General features: G+C 38.6%; 2 pseudogenes; one reads left to right on the forward strand and one right to left on the reverse strand.

Annotated features, from left to right (window-relative positions):
• Positions 1–6,851: 6,851 nt before the first annotated feature.
• On the forward strand, positions 6,852–9,596 carry LOC125999050 (cullin-5-like; annotated as a pseudogene).
• A 6,231-nt stretch (positions 9,597–15,827) lies between these two features.
• LOC126000035 (uncharacterized) lies at positions 15,828–15,944 on the reverse strand (annotated as a pseudogene).
• Between the last annotated feature and the right edge of the window lie 683 nt (positions 15,945–16,627).

The following is a 16,627-nucleotide window of genomic DNA, read 5'->3' on the forward strand; positions in this document are numbered from 1 at the left end:
ATAAATAAACTCATCAAATTGAACACTTCGCCATGAATACTTCAACTAACCAGACTTCCATTTAGGTTTGAAGGAAGGATACACAACTTCATCGATGATAAACACAGCTCAGGACCTTTGCTGATTCAAAACCAACATTAAGAGAAGAACTGAAGGGTCTACTTTAAGTCAAGACAGACCCCATAAACACACCAAAAGATGACCAAAGTCCCAGGACAATCACCTCTCTCAATGTCAATAGGCTAAATGCATGAGTTAAGACACAAAGAGTGGCAAAGTTGATGAGAAATTGAATTCAACCTTTTGCTGCTTGCAAAATGCATTTAAATATTCAGAGCAAACACAGGTTCAAAGTTAAAGATTGGAGGACAAATCTTCAAGCAAAAAAACTTATAAAGGCTGGAGTGGCTACAGTAATATAATACAACATAAACTTCATACTTTAAAAGATTATAAAAGACATATCTGGACATGTTTTCTAATCAAGTACATCAGGAGGAACTTACATCCTAAGCATGTGTACATCCTAAGAGGGGCCAGCAAAATACCTAAAACAACTTATTAGAGACTTGAAGAAAGATATTAATTAACAGCAAAACAATAATATTAACCTTGCCCTGTAACCTCTTGACAGATCAATCAGGATAAAATTTAATAATACTAGCATTGAAGGAAGGATTGGAAGAGAATGACTTAGTAGACACATATAGAGTTCTCCAATGTACATAAGGAATTCTCCAAAGCAGACCACATGCTAAGCTTCAAAATATACCTTTGTAAAATCAAGAACATAAAAATTATATCAGCTAATTGAAAAAGGGACCAATAAAACAAATATAGGCAGGATAAAAGAAACAATAAAAATTAGGGCAGAAAATAATGAACTGGAAACAAAACAATCTAAAATATCAATGAAAAATGTTGGTTCTCCATGATCTCCAATTACAAGGGTCTGTCTGAGACAATTGCAACGGATTGGGTCTTCTGGAAACATAACGAAAGACACTATCCTAGGCTCCATCCTAGGATCAGTGCAGAGACCAAGACCACCAACCACAGAAGACAGATTAAAATGACACTGAGGGAACAGATCTTCTAAAACCACAAAAAAGGCTTCATCATAAGTTCTACCCCTTGACCTGTGCAGATAATGAGATATCTAGATACAGAGATTTGATTTTATCACCCAGAACGGAGCAGAAGTCTTCCAAACACCACAAAAGCACTGAGAGGAGAGTAAATGAACCTAAACGGAGTTTATAGTTAATCCCATGACAATATACTCCAAGGGTGGAGAAATCCTGTATCTCTTAGGCCAAGGGAATTTCTTTCCGAATGACCCCAATATTTACTGAGCCGGTGCAGGAGAGAAAAAAAAAAAGCACAAAACATTTTTTTCTTTTTTTTTTTTAACCTATCTAGGTTTTGTCGATTTCTTCCTTTTGGTATGGTTATTGACGTTGTTGTCTCCATTTATACTTATTTTTTTATTTTTTTCTTATGTTCTTTTCTTTCTTTATGCGCTCTGCCATGTTTTTCATCTCAAGACCATGGCTTTTATGCGGTGCTTATCTTTATTGTTGGAATGCTCAAAGGATATTTTATTTGACACTTCTTTGTGTACTCTTGGGGTGTTTCACCTTCTTTCTCCCCTTCATCTCTCAAACCAATGATGAGAGCCTATAGGACTCCGCCCATTTTCGGTGTATTTGATTTTTACCCCAGTTTATAATTTTTCTCTTCTTCAAACAAAACCACATAACTTGAACTATCTAGTCCTGCCTCCCAATTAGAGGAGGAAACAAGGGAGCTACCAAGACCAAAACAGGTGTAGGACCACTAAATAATAAACTAGGCTCAGAAGGGACCACGTATTCTAGCAGCCCTGGGGGTGAGGGAGGAGGATATGGGAGGGAGGATGGAAATGGAGGTGTAGGGAGGATAATTCGGTGATGGGAATCCCCCTGATATTATGTTAATATGTACCTAAAATATTATTGTCAACAATATGTAAGCCACTATGATCAAAATAAAAATTATAAAAAAATTGGTTTTCTGAAAAAACAAACAAGAGCAATAAACTATTATCAGGATTCATAAAGAAAAAAAACTAAACATAATAAGCATAATTATAACAGAAAAAGGAAATGTCACTAGAGATACTATACTACAGAAATCCAAGGGGAAATAAAAGATCACTTTAAGAATCTATGCCACAGAACAAGAGATCTTGAAGAAATGGATAAATATCCTATATCCTCCCATGGTTGAACTAAGATTTAGAATATCTGAACAAATCTATCACTATTGAGAAAATGGACACACTAATCAAAATGCTTCCTCAAAACAAAAGTCCAGGCCTAGATGGATTCACTAGTGAATGCTTTCAAAACCATTAAATAGAACCTACTGCCAAACTTTTATAAGCTCTTACAGTAAATTGAAGAAATAGAACACTCCCTAATAATTTCTATGAAGATAATATAATCTTGATAGCAAAAGCAGACAGAGACACCAATAAAAAGAGAACTGCAGACTTATGTCCTAGATGAATAGAGATTCTTCAACAAAACACTAGCAAATAGAATCCAACAGCTCTTCAAGGTCATACAGCATGACAAAGTAGATTCATTTCTGCAAGGATGATTTAACATAAACATGTCAATCAATATAATATACCATATCAACAGAAGAAAATACAAAAATCATATGGTCATAGCAATTGATGTAAAGGAAGAATTTTACAAGGTCCAGCACAGTTGGGGATAAAAACTCTCAACAAGATGATAATTGAAGAAAATTTTCTCAACATAGTCAAGGCCATTTACCACAAGCATAGGTAAACATTATACTCAAAGGAGGGGATCAAAAGCCTTTCTTTTAAGGTCTGTCACAAGACAAGGTAGTTCCCTCCTGCTTCTACTAAATATAGTAATGGAAGCACTTGCCTTAGTAATTAGGCAAGAAAAAGATATCAGTGTCATCCAGACAAAAAAGAAAGAAGTTAAACTCTGTGGGGTGCTGGCGCAGGAAGTCCCCGGTTTTGAGGCCTTTTTAGGACTTGGTTGATGGTCTTGGCATAACTGTAGAAGTGCCCTGGTAGCTAAAAGCCTTTCGGGGAGTCTAAGGAGAAGGCTGTATCTGTCTGAAGCCAGGCCTGCAGGCCACATTCTCTTTTGTAGGTTTCGGGTTCTTGCAAAACATATGGGGAAACAGGATTGCTAAAGATGACATAATATCAGATTGCTGAGGCTAGCATATGCCCATAAGTTTTTCTGCATCTGAAAATTATTAGCTGTGCCTTAATATGAGATAAATTGCAGAGCTTGCTCTAATAAACTTACTATATTTTCCATACAGTCCTCTCTACCCTGTTGTCCAGCTCTCATTCCCCCTCTCGGGGGATTTTCCTACGATTTCACTGTGTAAGCTGTGACAAAACTCTCACTGTTTGAAGATGACATGATACTATATTTAGAAAATCCTAAAAGCTCTACCAAAAAGACCTTGGTATCTCTGAAGCTATAAAGTACATAGATGAAAGCATAGGAAAAATATTCAATCACATTGAAGCTAAATTCATCTTTAAGGATGTATCCCCACTAGACAATCAAGTGGAAGCAAAGATAAACATATGGGATTACATTAAACTGAGAAGGTTTTGCACTTCAAAGGAAAAAGTGACTAGGATACAAAGACTACCCACAGAGTGGGAGAAACTATTCACTCAATGTTCATCAGATATGGGGGTTCATATCTAAGATATACAAGGCACTGATAGAACTTAGCAAGGAAAAAATGTAACCTCGTCTGAAAATAGGGAGAAGAAATTAACAGACATTTCCTCAAAGAAGATATACAGATGGACAAAATGCACATAAAATGCTCCACATCACTAATCAGCAGGTATATGCAAATCAAAACATCAATAAGATACCATCTCCCACCACAAATACTGACACATATCACAAAGAACAACCAGTGCTGGCATTGATGTAAGGAGAAATGGACGTTCATTTGCTGTTGGTGGGAATGTCAACTGGTACAGCCTTTTAGAAAAACTGTATGAATATTCCTCACAAAACTAGGAATTAATCAAGGTACATTATTACTACTGTATCATAATGCCCATGCTATCAGTTTCCTTTCAGGAAATGAACCTCAGTGCACAAGACATGGTAGATGATACTACATGTAGCAGACTCCTTTCATAGTACTCACTACCATATAGCTTAGTACTCCAGACATGAAAATTACATTTATTCTAAAATGCTCCATGCACAATCTAACCCCTAAAGCTTTATTTAGCAAAGTTTACCCCACCATTATGAAGTGCCTAGAAATTGAAATATGTTTTCACCTGATTTGCCCATTCCATTTTGTTTTTAAGCACTCTGACCCATCCCATAAGGGTCAGGCTTCCAAATACAAGCTACATATAGATCTCCTATGTCTGTCTATAACTGGGTGTGAGTGTATATTTGGTGGACTCCTTTGTTTGTCTAATCTGTATTATACATAATGCCTGCCTATATTGTATATAGTCTCTGTTATATATTTTCCCTCCCCCCATTAACTACCTTACAAATCCTTTTCTATCCTCTTACCCCCTCAACCCTTATCCATTATCTCTCAATATTTAACCCTCTTTACCCTCAATTCTTAACTCCTCAGGAATCAGGACCGTCCCCTTTCCCCAGCAAGCTGCCACACAGATCCCAAAACAAAAGGACACCCTCTCAGCCCCCCAACTCTCACCCAGGCAAGACTCTGCAGCCACTGCTCCTGCTGACTCATTCTATATGGCCCTTTTTCTCCCATCTCCCATGAATTTGGACTGTTGCTTGCTACTGGATTCTGCTCCAGAGGGATCTATCTGATCCCTTACTGCTGTAAACCGTTTCTCAGACTCCACAAGACCACAGAGTAGAATCAAAATGTGCCCTGAATTTTACCCCCCCCTCAGACTATCTCAAAAGACTTAAAGGGGATATCTATATTTTCTTTGTATGTTTTTGTAGACACATTTCCTTAATAGTTATAAGTCTTAGTGTTTATTTTCATATGTAAAGGTAGATCCTTTATTTTGGATTTGCTTAGTAGGAAATTCTAGTAGAAAAGTCTTGTTTGGGATACAAGTTCAGGTCAAAACTAGGGCATAGAGACTGTCTAGCTTGCTATTTTTACCCCCAACTGTACCAGTAATATCATATGCATTGTTTTTTTTAATATTTTATTTAAACACCTTGATTACATACATGATTGTGTTTGGGTTTCAGTCATGTAAAGAACACCACCCATCACCAGTGCAACATTCCCATCACCAATGTCCCAAATCTTCCTCCTCCCCACCTGACCCCACCTATACTCTAAACAGGCTTTCCATTTCCCTCATACATTCTCATTATTAGGAGAGTTCAAAATGTAGTTATTTCTCTAACTAAACTCATAACTTTCTGCGGTGAGCTTCCTGAGGTGAGCTTCCTGAGGTGAGCTGCAACTTCCAGCTCTTTTCTCTTTTGTGTCTGAAAATTATTATTGCAAGAATGTCTTTCATTTTTCTTAAAACCCATAGATGAGTGAGACCATTCTGCGTTTTTCTCTCTCTCTCTCTGACTTATTTAACTCAGCATAATAGATTCCGTGTACATCCATGTATAGGAAAATTTCATGACTTTATCTCTTCTGACAGCTGCATAATATTCCATTGTGTATATGTACCACAATTTCTTTAGCCATTCGTCTGTTGAAGGGCATCTTGGTTGTTTCCAGAGTCTTGCTATGGTAAATAGTGCTGCAATGAATATAGGTGTAAGGAAGGGATTTTTGTATTGTATTTTTGTGTTCCTAGGGTATATTCTGAGGATTGGTACAGCTGGGTCGTATGGGAGCTCGATTTCCAGTTTTTGGAGGAATCTCCATATTACTTTCCATAAAGGTTGAACTAGACGGCATTCCCACCAGCAGTGGATAAGAGTTCCTTTCTCTCCATATCACCGCCAACACTGCTTGTTCTCATTCTTTGTGATGTGTGCCAATCACTGGGGTGTGAGGTGGTACCTCATAGTTGTTTTGATTTGCATCTCCCTGATGATTAGTGATGTGGAGCATTTTTTCATGTGTCTTTTGGCCATTTGTATTTCTTTGTCAAAGTATCTGTCCGTTTCTTCTCCCCATTTTTTGATGAGATTAGATTTTTTTTTCTTGTAAATTTCTGTCAGTGCCTTGTATATTTTGAAGATTAGCCCCTTATCTGTTGCTCTCACCACTCCTATTCAACATAGCACTGGAAGTACTTGCTATAGCAATTAGGCAAGAAAAAGATATCAAGGGAATCCGGATAGGAAAGGAAGAAGTCAAGCTCTCACTGTTTGCAGATGACATGATACTCTACTTAGAAAACTCTAAAGACTCGACCAAAAAGCTTCTAGAAACAATAGACTCATATAGCAAGGTGGCAGGTTACAAAATTAACACACAGAAATCAATGGCCTTTCTATACACCAATAGTAATAAGGAAGAAATGGACATTAAGAAAACAACCCCATTCACAATAGTGCCACACAAACTCAAATATCTTGGAATCAACTTGACTAAAAATGTGAAGGATCTATACAAAGAAAACTATAAAACTCTGCTCCAAGAAATAAGAGAGGACATGCGGAAATGGAAACACATACCCTGCTCATGGATTGGCAGGATTAACATCATCAAAATGGCAATACTCCCCAGGGCATTATACAGATTTAATGCTATTCCTCTAAAGATACCCATGACATTCTTCAAAGAAGTGGATCAGGCACTTTTGAAATTCGTTTGGAACAATATGTATTGTTCCTTTTGGCATAGGCATGCTAAAAGCATATATTGTTGAGTGGCAAAAATTCTTTACACAATGTGATTATTTTACCAAAGCCTTTTTGTCAACTTTAATGGATAAACAAGGCAGCAGTAAAAAAATAAGATGTAGAAGACAGTGTTGTTCAAAAGTTCATGGTTGATACATGGAATGAATTAAACTTCTTAAGTATAAAAAAAAAACACCCTCCAAGATAGTGCAATGAAGTTTGTACATTCTGAAAGACTGGGGGAAGCTTTTTTTTCTCAGTTGGAGTGAGAGAGTCCTAGATGAACTTTGGTTCTAATCCTGAAGATAAGCTTCAATTTTACTGGACCATTTTCAAAAGGCATATTTGGATTCAACTGAGAGGTTTTATCAAACAGAATGGCATTCAGAATGACATGAACTATGTAGATGTCAAATTAAAAGAAGTAAAACGCACACTCCGTTATCTAGAAAGCAGAGAAGAAGGTAAGTCTGTTGAAGCACTCGTGAACTGTGGTGTAAATGACTTGGGGACTTCCTTTAAAGAAACTGTCTTAGCAGAATGTCAAGCCATGATCAAACCAAATGAAACTGAAACAGCACATTTAATGTTTTCACTGATGGATAAAGCTCTTAATGAGATAAAGCCAATGATAAAAGAGCTGGAGGAGCACATGGTAAGAGCTGGCCTGGCAGAATGTGTAGCAGATGCCGGACGAGAAGCACTGACTCTAAGGAATACATTGCACAATTACTTACGCTATTTAATAGATTTTTAAACTCGTCAATGAAGCTTTTCAAGGTGATCCTCGATTTCTCACTGCAAGAGATAAGGCATAGAAAGCAGTTGTTAATGAGGCTGCTATATTTAAATTTTAATTACCTTGGAAGCAGAAAGGGGTGGGATTAAAAACTCAGCCAGAATCAAAATGCCCCGAGCTTCTTGCTAATTACTGTGATATGTGGCTTAGAAAAACACTATTAAGGAAAGAACTGACCTCTGAGGAGACTGAAGCAAAGTTAAGGGAAGGGCTCTGGGTACTTAAATACTGTATATACAAAATAAAGATGTTTTAGGACATATCACAAAGCACACTGAACACAACATCTCATATTACACATCTTTGCTGATAGTGAAATTGAAGAGAATATGGTAGAGTGGTTAAAAGAGGTTGGTATGCCTGAAGATTATGTGAACAAGCTTGCTAAAATGTTTCAGGACATAAAAGTATCTGAAGATTTGAAACAAGCATTTAAGATAATGCATAAAAACAAATTGGCTTTACCAGCTGATTCCATTAATATAAAAATCCTGAATGCTGGGGGCTGGAGAGAAAGCACAGTGGTAGGGCATTTGCCCTAGACTCAGAAGGGCGGTGGTTCGAATCCCGGCATCCCATATGGTCCCCTGAGCCTGTCAAGAGCGATTTCTAAGCATAGAACCAGGAGTAACCCCTGAGTGCTGTCGGATGCGACCCCAAAAAAATCCTGAATGCTGATACCTGGTTTAGAAGATCTGAGAAAGTCTCTCACTTCCTACAGAACTAGAGGATTTGATACCTGAAAGTAGAAGAATTTTACCAAAAATAAACCATAGCACTCAAAAATTACATTGGCATCATCTCATGTCAAATGGAATTATAACATTTTTTTTTTGGTTTTTGGGCCACACCCAGCAGTGCTCAGGGGTTACTCCTGGCTGTCTGCTCAGAAATAGCTCCTGGCAGGCACGGGGGACCTATGGGACACCGGGATTCGAACCAACCACCTTAGGTCCTGGATCGGCTGATTGCAAGGCAAACACCACTGTGCTATCTCTCCGGAATTATAACATTTAAGAATGAAATAGGTCAGTATGATTCAGAAGTGACAATGTTTCAGCTGGCTGTATTGTTTGTATGGAATCAAACACCCAGACAGAAAATCAGCTTTGAATATCTGAAATTTGCAACAGAAGTCCCAGATGCTGAGCTCAGAGGACTTCATCATCTTTAGTGGCTTTCTGGAAGTTCAAACAGCAAGTGTTGCTGTAGGAACCTCAAGTCAATTCACCCACAGACTTCACAGAAGGCGCCCTCTTCTTGGTGAACCAGGAGTTCAGTTTGATTTTTAAAAAATGCAAAAGTGGGCCCAGAGAGATAGCATAGAGGTAGGACGTTTGCCTTGCATGCAGAAGGACAGTGGTTCGAATCCCGGCTTCCCATATGGTCCCCCAACCCTGCCTGGAACGATTTCTGTGCATAGAGCCAGGAGGAACCGCTAAGCGCAGTTGGGTGTGACCCAAAAACCAAGAGAAAAAATGCAAAGGTGCAGAAAAGAGGAAAAATCCACTTGATTGGATGCTTGCAGCTTACTACCAAAAGAATGAGGGAAGAGGAGAATGAAGGAATAATCGAACTAAGAATATTTAGAACCTAGGAAGCCCTTATACAAATGATTAAGATGAGAAAGAAAATTATTAATGCTCAGCTTCAAACTAAATTGGTAGAAATTTTGAAGAATGTGTCTTGCCACAAAGAAAATGATCAAAGAGCAAATGGAATAGCTAATAGAGCACAAATACATCAGAAACGATGAGTCTGACATCACACTTTTATTTATATGGTGCAATTTTGAATATCATGGACAATATTCAGAACCTAAATTTTACAGTGCATGGGCAAAATGTTGTATCAGTCTCTGCTGGAGGAAGATTTATTTGAACTTCTATTACATAAATATTAAAATTTCTGCCTTACCTGACAAAGCAACTAGATTTTGCCAACACTAGCAATGTTGACACTCCTTTTGTTGTGTTCTTAACAGCATGATTTCTTTTGTTTTGTTTTTATTTTTGGGCCACACCCGGTAATGCTCAGGGGTTACTCCTGGCTATGTGCTCAGAAGTTGCTCCTGGCTTGGGGGACCATATGGGACACCGGGGGATCGAACCGCGGTCCATCCAAGGCTAGCGCAGGCAAGGCAGGCACCTTACCTTTAGCGCCACCGCCCGGCCCCCAGCATGATGTTTTGTGAGAAAATATGCATTCATGAAGAGACCACTACGAACCTTGAAAAATCAATCTGACTTATACCCACAGAAGAAAGCCATTTGGTCCCTTCATTCTCTCTCTTTCTCCTTCCCCACCTCCCTTTCCCTCACTGACATATACTTGCTCAGGAAAAGATCTTCAGATATTTGTGCACTGCAAAATGCTGCTATGGTTTGTTGTTTAAAGTACAATTAAAGCTATATATAGCAATGCTGGTTTCTTTTTATCAAAAGAGCAGGCTGAGGAGGGGGCAGGCAGAAGGGAAGGGGTGCACAGTGGTGGAGGCCCCCAGCACCACCTTATTACAGTGACCAGGTTTGGTGGGAGTTGGTCATGCTAAGACACTTTTCAGTCCCCAGAAGTGTGCTCAGTACTGGCTTCCTGTAAGCAGAAGGCTGTTTAGGTTGATTGTTGTTTAATGATAAGGATATTTTTTTTTGTTTTTGTTTTTGGGCCACACCCAGTGACACTCAGGGGTTACTCCTGGCTTTGCACTCAGAAATCACTCCTGGCTCAGAGGACCATATGGGATGCAGGGGATCGAACCCAGGTCTGTCCTGGGAAGCCGGGTGCAAGGCACACGTCCTACTACTGTAATATAGCTCCGGCCCCCATAAGGACATTTTTAATGTCTAATAGGGGTAGAAAATTTATTTTGAAAAAGGAAAGTTTATATTGTTTATATTGTTGTTTTCAGTTGTTTAAAATAAGGTAAGGGGGCCTGAGCTATAGTGCAGAAGTAGGGTGTTTGCCTTGCATGTGGCTGATCCAGGATGCACCTGGGTTCGATTCCCGGCGTCCCCTAAGCCAAGAGCGATTTCTGAGCGCATAGCCAGGAGTAACCCCTGAGCGTCACTGGGTGTGCCCTCCCATAAAAACAAACAAAAAAAAATACTGAGATATAGGTCACTGCGATTACAAAAGCAAAATTAGTAAACAAGCATATGCAGTACGTTTATTTATATATTTTATATACCTAATATTTATTCAAAAACATGGCAGAAACCTCTCTGATATGGTTACAAACGTGATCTCTTAATTTGTATCATAAAAGTATTTTAATATTTCGAGTTTCATGATTAGGGATTTCTTACCTAGGGTTTCTAAAAGGGAAGACATTTCATTTTTTTTCAAGTTACGATTATTAGTCATCCAAAAGGAAGACAAAATTCAACCATGTCAGACATGAGTAACAAAAAGGGGCATGTGATCAGAACATTGATCAGGCACTTACTTGCCTTGCATGGGTGAGGCCCAGAGTTCGAGTTCCAGCGACTCATGTTAATAGAAGAGGAAAGATCTTTGTAAAAGAAGTAAAATGGTTGCATTCTTAATATGAGCAGTACACTTGACAAATATATGTACATAGATATTTATATATTTATATATTTTTAACTTTATTTATTGGTTTAGGGGCCACACTCGGCGACACTCAGGGGTTACTCCTGTCTTTGCATTCAGAAATAACCCCTGGCAAGCTGGGAGACCTTATAGGATGCCAGGTCCCTCCCGGTTTCAGCCACATACAAGGCAAACACCCTACCACTGTGCTATCTCTCTGGTCTCATTTATATATATTTAAAACAAACATTTTTAGAACAGGCAGAAGATAGCACCATATTTTGGCTGGCAACTGGAGGCCTAGGGTAGTGGAGATTTTAGGATTTAAGAACTTGACTTAGGAGAAAAAAACATGTTCCCCACTGGGAAGGAATGATTCAACATGGATTGATAGTCATTATAGTGCGTGTTTCCAATTTTCTTGCAAATTGTTTCCTATTTGTTTAATATTTAATATTTTAAATGTATGATTTCTAAGCTAATAGGAAATAAGAGTGCTGGAGCATGAACGGGCAACGGAGTATTATTAGTAGAGCACTTCTGAGAGTATTCCATGGAGTCTGTCCCAGCCCCAAGAGGTGAGCTGCCTGCTGCAAAGTTAAGCAAATTGAAAACACTTAAGGTGTTGCCAAATATAGTCAAATAAATGCCTGCTCTGAAGCTCATAGATAATTGGGATTTTGTTTCTAACATATCTTAGACATGACTTCTAAGTATATGGCAATATTTAATACCAAGCATACCGTGAAGAACTAAGCACATAGTCCTGTAATCTTTAATTATATTATGGCCAATAAGATACATTTAAATTGATAAAGTAAATTTTATAATGACCATAGTCCTTATGTATAACAGTTTGGTATTAGTATATTTTCTTCTTGAATGCAAAAAAGCTGAAAAGAGAAATTATAGAAGGGAAAATATAAGTTATGTTTTAAATAGTAATTGCAGGTTTCTGCCATTTCTTTCCCCCCCATTTCTGCCATTTTTAATCTTTTCCAGCCTTTTAATTTAAGAGTGAGAGTCATGATGTTTTTTATCTATTTTAAAATGTACATTTACTTTGTCCCTCAAGCCCCCAGATTGTACTACATTATAATATTTCTTACACAAAGCAATCCAAAGCCACAAAATTTATGCAAGTCCCTTAACATTAAAAGCTGTAGTATTGTTGACACAATTGATCATAATACAATAATTCATTAAGAATGAGTCAAAGGAGCACAGCAAAGACTGTGTTAGTGTGGAAATTGTTTGCATAGGCCCAGAAAAATATAGGGGTCATGGAAAGAAAAAGCATTGGCCTAAATACAAGGAGACCTCACCCCTAAAGTTTTCTGGTATAAGAACAACTCAAGGCTTCAGGCATATTAGGTTGTCCAACCCAAGTCATTGTCTGTAGTGCCAATACACTTTTATTTTTCACACAGTCACTGCTGTTGGTGTCAGGTTTCTGTAGCCAAGGATCTCGGAATATGTCCATATCCTATATAAGATGGATGATGCGGAGCACTCTTTAGTTTCACTCACAATCAGAGGGTGATGCAGAGAGCTCAGTCTTTAAAGTGGGTTGTTATTGTTGTTAAGTTCTCTGGGTGTTTAAAGGGAAGTCTCTGTTGAATAGGTCTATGCCAGAGCAGTGGTAGGATTTTCCCTGGTAGAGGATTGCATTCAGGTGATGTAGTACACGACCATGGTTGTTTTGTAGATGGCATCCCTGGTTCAGAGGTAAATGGACAATACCCACTCTTTCAGGACATAAGCCAGGTTTTTATGACAATGTTCAGGGTATAAGGGCCTCCTGTATTACAAAATTTGTGTTCCCATCTCTATAAGATAAGAACGTGTTTGTATATAATTTCCCATTTTAATGTGCCTATGCAAAGGAAGAACAGTATCACATGGCGAGATTGATGCCTATGGGGATGCTAGAACAAGTCCAACAATCCAATTGACTTGGTTCTTTTTTTTAAATTTTTTTTATTTTGAATTATGAGAACAAAAGATGCAAAGAAAGAGGACAAGGTAAAGTTACAGTGGAAGGACAATCACCCATAACATAATTCTCAGAAGAAGTCCCCTTGCTGATATCTTAACTTTGAACTTTCAGCCAAAGAACATTAAGATAAATAAAACAGAATCCATGTATAATTACTTTGTCCCTCAAGTCCCCAGATTGTAGCACATTATAATATTTCTTAACAGCACACAAGGCAAACTAAAGCCATAAAACTTATGTAACTCCTTAAACATTAGAGGCATAGTATTTTTTTACATTTCCATGTACATGCATATTAGCTTAAATTAACCTCAAATTTCAAGTGGGTGCATTTTAAGGATTAGAGTCAAAGGAGCACAGTAAAATCGGCATTAGAGTGGCAACTGTTGTTTGAATAGGCCCACCAAAATATGAGAGGCATGGAAAGGAATAACCTTGGCCTAAATACAAAGAGATCCTACCCCTGAAGTTTCCTGGCATAAGACCAACTTTAGGCTTCAGGCAAGTTATTGTCCGATCCAAGACATTGTCCGTAGTGCCAACACACTTTTCACACAATCTCTGTTGTTGGTATCATGTTTCTGTATTAAAATCTGGAATCTGCATATCCTACATTGAAGTCATGATGTGGAGTGTCTTCTCGTTTCACCTCACCATGAAAGGGCAACACAGGAAGCCCTGTCCTGTAAGCAGGTCGTTGTTGTTAAGTCTTCTCAGTGTTAAGGGGTTTCTCTTTTGAGTAGATCGATGTCAGAGCAGCTGTAGAGTCTTCCCTGGTACAGGAATGCCTCCAGGTGATGTTATATACAACCTTGGATGTTTTGTAGATGTCTTCTCTAGATCAGGGGTGAATGGAGAATGCCCATTCTTCTGAGGCCTGTGCCAGGTCTTTCTGTCAATGTTCAGGGTGTAAGGTCTCATTGCACTACAAGATTTGTGTGTTCCCATCTCTATTAGATAAGAACTTATTGGTATGTATAATATTTTCCCATTTTAGTGTGCCTAAGCAAACAAGAAATAAAGCCACGTGGTGCTATCAGATATATGGGAGCGTAAGAACATTTCCAACAATACCCATGACTTGGTTCAAACATAAGCATTAAACTGAGGTATTCTTTCACACCAAATTCCATATTGAGCAGTTCACAAAGAGAAGATAAAAAACATGGGGGGTCGTCACTGTATAAGAAAATATTCAGCAAAAGTTATAGCCGTCAAAGAAAACACCCATAAAATGTTGAAAAGACATAAGTGTCCTTTTTATGCCTTTTAAAATAGTTGGGTGGGTGTTAACTCCAGGGCACCACTTTGATCTGTGACTTAGGACTCTACAGTACTTAAGTTAGAAAGGGTAAATGAGGAGTAATAATGATAGGAGTTAAGGAAGTTAAAGAGAAATATGATCTTATGAAGGGGTATGCAAAAGGGCAGAGTACAAAATGGACATTCTGCATACATAAAAACATAATTCAATGATAGTGAGTACTAATAATGTTTCTTGATTTTGAAAATATAGATGGAAAGAGATTACCAATGACTTCAAGAAGCTGGGAGGCTAGAAGTTCAAAGCCCCACCCAGACCCTCCCTAAGGAGCTGAATGGATAATGGGGGAAAGCCTAGTGTACTTTCAAGCTCCACCAAGGGGCCCAACTCACCGTCTTGCCCAGGCATGTGGCCCGGGGAAGCCCTGGAGATCTGGAGCAAGGCGGTAGAGGGGTGCTGGGGTTACCCAAGTCCTGCACCCCCACTAGGCCTGGTTAAGAAGGCCTCCGGCATGGCGGGAGCCTGCCAAACCCCCTCCTGCTAGACTCCCGGCTCCCAGGAAGGAGAGATCCTTCAAGAAGCTGGGAGGCCAGAAGTTCGGAGCCCCACCCAGACCCTCCCTAAGGAGCTGAATGGATAATGGGGGAAAGCCTAGGGTACCTTCAAGCTCCACCAAGGGGCCCAACTCACTGGCTTGCCCAGGCATGTGGCATGTGACCTTGACTTGGTTCTTATATAAAATGGAGGGACACTTCTACAAACTTCCTTATTTAACAAATAACAAAGGGAAGGAAAGATAAAGAGGGACTCTTTCACCAAAATACCTTAACAGTTCACAAAGAGGAGAAAAGATAAAAAGTGGGGAAAATAAACAATCTAACTTAAGACAGCAGACTCAATTGTCACCGTTCATGAGAACCAATCAGAAACCTAGTATGGTAGCAACCACAGTTACACAATGAAAGAAGGAAGAGGCCAAGAGGCCACTGAGAGTAAACAATTAGGTAAAGAGTACTGACCTCTTCCTAGCCTTAGAGTCCATCCTTTCATTTTTATTTTGAAAATATAAGGTACCCCCACCTGAACTGGTCTCTTCCCAGCATGAGAGTCCATCCTCCCATTTTTATTTTGAATTATATGGTACTATATATAAACCACCCCCGCGCAGTTTTTGAAATGTAGACCAATGAGAAAAAAAATACCAGTGAATGTCACGACATAATGTCCCGACATACAGCAGTGCTGCATCGGCCCACATTCCACCCCATGTGCGCCCCCCCTTAGTGTAGGTAGAGAAAGAGGGAAAGCCTGAGGACCATTACAGAGTCCACATGGGCCGGCAACCAGGGAAGGCCTGGAGTTTTAAGCCTACAGCACCCCTATTCCAGGCGGTCTCCCATCCAAGTACTAACCAGGCCCGAAACTGCTTAGCTTCCGAGATCAGACGAGATCAGGCGCGTTCAGGGTGGTATGGCCATAGACGAGAGTCATGATGTTTTGATTTATAAAGGCAAATTTAATATAAGTGGGTAATTAAATCCATAGCAAGGTTTTCTATTAAACTTTATAAAAATTTAATAGCAATTATGTCCTTGCTATATTTTGGAGGATTGAATAACAGCAAAAAACTGAAGACTTACTTATAGTTTTAAGCATTGATTATGTTACATATAAAAAAGCTATTCTTTGATGTTTATGAAAACCATTTAGTTGATAAGATGCTTATCCCATTGACTTTTCTTTAAACCTCTTTTGACATTAGATTTGCTAAATTTAAAACAAATTACCAGCAGTCTGCTAAAGATACAAGTTCAGTATTTCTTTATCAGGTTCCCTTTTCACTTAAAATAAGTGCTAACAGGGAAAAATCAGACATAATTAATAAAAAATACCTAGGCAAAAATATCAGATGGATTTTTGTGTTTTGGCAATAGATGTTTATTTAAGGTTAAACCAGGAGTTAATTTAAGCTTCAACTACTCATCTTCTACCTTAAAGATGGAGCCTTCTGGAAAATATTAACCTTTGTTCCCAACTTCATGCCACAGTAATTACACATCCACAAAACTTAGAAGGTAAAAATAGAAAGTGTTATGTTTGTCACAACGAAACAGACATTAGAGCATTTATTGTTCAGAGATTTAATGAAGGTATTGAAATGAATT

Source organism: Suncus etruscus, chromosome X, assembly GCF_024139225.1.
Source record: "Suncus etruscus isolate mSunEtr1 chromosome X, mSunEtr1.pri.cur, whole genome shotgun sequence".
NCBI lineage: Eukaryota > Metazoa > Chordata > Mammalia > Eulipotyphla > Soricidae > Suncus > Suncus etruscus.